General features: G+C 38.7%; 1 pseudogene; it reads left to right on the top strand.

Annotated features, from left to right (window-relative positions):
• Positions 1 to 3,499: 3,499 nt before the first annotated feature.
• Positions 3,500 to 3,992, top strand: LOC123838620 (small ribosomal subunit protein bS16m-like; annotated as a pseudogene).
• Positions 3,993 to 4,831: the final 839 nt, after the last annotated feature.

Genomic DNA, 4,831 nt, shown 5'->3' with positions numbered 1-4,831 from the left:
GGCATGTGAATACACTGGACAGCTAAAATATATCACAAATCTGAGGCAGTTAAAATCATGAGCAGTCTGTTTTAACAATGCAATTTTGAAATTCTATTCCCAGTTAGCCCCAGGGAAACATGTTAAATACCTATAAAATGATGGCAAATGTCAAAATCTCTAATACAACTAAATAGACAAATCTTCCCAAGTTAGGCCAAGACAATATAAAGCAGGTTTCAGTCAACACATCTTGATATATGACTAATATTTTTTGTAACACCTGAAAGAAAAACTAGAAGATAGGGCATCAAGACAACTTGCCAGCTTAGAGATACATACACCCCAGATCTCAAAAGACAGTGCCAGTGATGAGTAACTAAAATTTTGAAATAACAAATTATTGAAAATTGTCATTGTGATAAATTATTTACAAAATTTGTCTTATTTATTTTCTTAGTCTGCTCAGGCTATCATAACAAAATACCATAGATTGAGTGGCTTAAAGAGCAGAAATTTATTTTCTTACAGTTCTGGAGCCTGGGAAAACCAAGATCAAGGTGCCAGCAGAGTCTATTCCTAGTAAGGGCCTCTCTTCTGGCTTCTGTCTTTACATAGCCTTTCCTCAGTATGTGTGTATGGAGAGAGACAATGAGCAAGATCTATAGTGTGTCTTCTTATAAGAGCACCAATCCCATCAGTACCCAGTCTTATGACCTCAGCTAATTTCTTCCCAACTGCCCCATCCCACATACCATTACATTGAGTACTGGGAGGTGGGAGATTTGAGCATAATTAAATCATGAGGGTGGAGTCCTCATGAATGGAATTAGCACCTTATAAAAGAGACCCCTGAGAGTTCTCTCATTCTTTCTCCCTAGTGAAGATACAATGAGGAGACAGCCATCAACAGGCCAGGAAGAGGGCTCTCACCAGGCACCAAATCTGTTGGCATCTTTTTTTTTTTTTTAAAGATTTTATTTATTTATTTGACAGAGAGAGCAAGAGAGCACAAGCAGGGGGAGCAGTAGAAGGAGACCGAGAAGCAGGCTTCCCGCTGAGCAGGAAGCCCGATGCGGGGCTCGATTCCAGGACCCGGGATCATGACCTGAGCCGAAGGCAGACGCTTAACCGACTGAGCCACCCAGGTACCCCTGCTGGCATCTTGATCTTAGACTTCATAGTTTCCAGAACTATGAGAGAGAAATGTTTGTTATTCAAGCCACCCAATCTATGGTATTTTTGTTATAGTAGACTGAACAGATTAAGACAGTAGTTATACAAATAGTTCAGTTTACTATTCTCCTTTAGTTTTTGTAGAAACCTATTTCAAACATTTATAATTAAAATTATTGTTATGATTATCATTTAATTTTGGCTTAATGATCTAAGAACTCAGTGTTAATTAGGGTATCCAATAATTCATTTCAAAATATATTTAAAAAAAATAGGGGCACCTGGCTTTTCACTCTTTATCTATTGGTTTAATTTCTCATATCAAGTTATTACAAGTTAGTTATTGTTGACCCAACTGTCTTACTATCTTATCTTCTAAGGATAGTTTATTAACCCAACTACCCTATCTTCTGAGGATAAAGTTTAACAAGCAAGGATATACACACATGTGTATATACATATACACACTGGCCATCCCAACATAAACAACCATAACACTGTAAAAAATGTATAAGGCCACTTTTTTTTAAGCTTTGGATAACAACCTTCAAAATTTCTAGTCCTTAGAGAATAAAAATTCATGGATCAAAGCTTATGATCATATCAGCTCTCCCTGTGGACCATTGCACCATGAGGTTGCATCTAATCAGAATATGATAGTAGCATGAACTAAAGAAGTAGTTATCAGTGATTGGGGCAGTGATTGGACTTTTATGAGGTAAGTCACCAGAGAGGAGTCAACTGCCTACAGGTGTGAGAAGCAATCTGGGTCTAAATTCTCTGTGTTACCTCAACTAGGACTGGACTTCTAATATATGAAGAGGAGGTCTACAGACTGTTTATCAGACAGCAGCTGCTACGTATTGAGAGCAGGACAATAATTGAGGTTAATGGGAACCACTTAAGGTCTGGTTCAACCCAAGGGGTGAAAATTTGTTAATACCTTTTTGTCACTCCAGTCCTGAAACTGAGATAAAGATTATACCTCTACCTGCTCCAGACCTACCCTAGCAAAGCCTACATCAAATCCCTACAAAAAATTGATGGGCACACAATTTGGAAGTTGATTGTCTCACCAAGTTACAGGAACTTTGGTAATATCATGTGTTTTAGACAGATCTGTCTTAGGAAAATACAAAACCAAGTCTATTCAAATTCAAGGTGATCAGAAGTAGTTAATGCCCCAACTAGAATAAAATCAACAGTCTCTAGAGGAAGATAATGAGCACACAGTCTCTACAATTTATCATCCACAATGGCCATTATACAAGCAATAATCCCACTCATGTAAATAAACAGGAAAATGTGAATCAGAGTGAAGGAAAAAAAGCAGTCAATAAAAATCTATTCCCAAGATGGCTGAGAAAGTTTCCTTTAGAAGATGGAAATGTTAAAAGTTACTATAAATATATTAATTTTTTTTATTTTCAAGATTTTATTTTTATTTTATTTTATTTTATTTATTTATTTATTTGTCAAAGAGAGAGACAGCACAAATCAGGGGAGTGGCAGGCAGAGGGAGAATCAGGCTCCCCGCTGAGCAAGGATCCTGATCCGGGACTCAATGGGATCAAGACCTGAGCCAAAGGCAGACACTTAACTGACTGAGCCACCCAAGGTCCCCATAAATATATTCAAATAGGGTTACCTGGGCAGCTCAGTTGGTTAAACATCTGCCTTTGGCTCAGGTTGAAATCCCAGAGTCCTGGGATTAAGCCCCTCATTGGGCTCCCTGTTCCATGGGAGCCTGCTTCTCCCTCTGCCTCTCTCTCTTTCTCTCATGAATAAATAAATAAAATCTTTAATATATATATATATATATATATTCAAAGAATTAAAGGAAATATGTTTTATTGAATGAATATATATCTTAGATAAATGGAGTTAGTGATGGAAAAGTAAGTGACCTTAAAAAATGAATCAATAGATAACCCATCTGAAGAGTTGAGGTAAAAAAAAAATATTAAAAAAGGCTGAAGAAAAATAGAGGTTTATGAAGCTTGGAGTAATATCAAATAGTCTAACATACATGTAATAAGAGTCCCAGAAGGAGAAGAGAGAGAAGATGGAAATACAGACAAATAAATAAATAAATAGATAAACGCCAAATTTGATCAAAACATCCAATTACAGATCTGTCCTGCACCTGGGCGCTAGGGCTTGGGTGGAGGGGTGGGTGGTGAAGTCAGGGGTGTCGCAGTGTGGACTTCTCCGTGTTCCTCCTCCGCCCCCCCCGCCGCCCCCCTCCCCGCCCCAGAGGCCGTATTGCTGGTCGGTGGCAGGTGGCAGCGCACTTGGAGGCTCGGCAAGTGGCGTACAGGCCTCAGCGCAGGCCGGATGCAGCATGGTCCAGCTTACTCCTGTCCTGTGCAAAGCCTACCGCGGAAGCCAGTTAACCATCCGCCTTGCCCTGAGTGGCTGTACCAACCAGCCTCTCTACCGTATTGTGGCTGCTCACAAGTGTCCCAGGGATGGCCGTTTTGTGGAGCAGCTGGTCTCCTATGATCCACTGCCCAACAGTCAGGGAGAGAAAATCGTTGCTCTCAACCTAGACTGGATCCGGCATTGGATCGGCTGTGGGGCCCACCTCTCTAAGCCTGTGGAGAAGCTTTCTGGGTCTTTCTGGCTTTTTCCCTCTGCATCCCATGATCACAAATACTGAGAGGCTGTGAAGGAAAGGGACATGCGAAGTCCTCTTAACATCTCAGAAAACAGATACAGAGGCTACAGAAACAAAAATGAGCTGACTTCAGTGAGCAGAGCATTGCGGAAAAGGTCAACACTTATAACACTTGTGCAGAGCTCTTAGTTTTATTAGATTTGGAGGTCAATAAATGGAGTTTTCGGAGTCAAAAACAAAAACAAAAACAAAAACCCCATCCAATTACAGATCTAATAAACTCAAGTAAGTCAAAGAAACAAAGTAATTTGGCACATCATAATCAAACAGGCAAATATCAGGAGAAAATCTTCAAAACATGCACAGAAAAATGGCATATTACATATATAGTATATCAAAGATAACAATGGTAGAAAAAATTATCAGAAGCAATTGAGGACAGAAGATAATGAAGAAGATAATGACATGACAGCTTTAAAAAGCTAACCACAATAACAACAAAATTGCCTTTCATCCAATAATTCAATATTCAGAAAGAATATCCTTTAAAATTTAAAGTTAAAATAAATGCATTTTCAGGTAACTGAAAGCTTAGGGAATCTGACACCAGATGCGAACTATAAGAAATGATAACATTTTTTTAAGCTGAGGAACTAAATAGAAATTTGAATCTACAGAAGAAAAAACATGAACACTGAAAATGGTAAATAAATAAGGAATATACTCATCAGGTCTTATATATTTGAGGAAAAGTAATTCAGGGGATATAGGTAAAAAAGAATGGTGTGATGGGTTTTATGTTATATAAAGTTGTCAAGGAATGCCAATGCCTCACTGATAAGAGACATTTCATTATAGATCTAAAGAAAGTGAACGAGTCAGCCATGAGGATGTCTAAGAGATGAACCTTTTAGACAAAAAATAAACAAAGTAAAGACCCTGAAATGAAACTATGCTTGGGGTAGTCAAGGGTTGAGAAGGAATTCTGTGTAGCTGGTATGGACGGAGGGAGAATGGAGTAAGTAGTAGAAAATATGGACCAGATCAAGTTCCAGG

The sequence above is a fragment of the Mirounga angustirostris genome, unplaced genomic scaffold (assembly GCF_029215605.1).
Source record: "Mirounga angustirostris isolate CCGP_5_RB_7025 unplaced genomic scaffold, mMirAng1.0.hap1 SCAF_3, whole genome shotgun sequence".
In the NCBI taxonomy this organism is placed as follows: domain Eukaryota; kingdom Metazoa; phylum Chordata; class Mammalia; order Carnivora; family Phocidae; genus Mirounga; species Mirounga angustirostris.
Note: the sequence above shows the minus strand (reverse complement) of the source record. Positions and strands in the feature narration are given on the sequence as shown.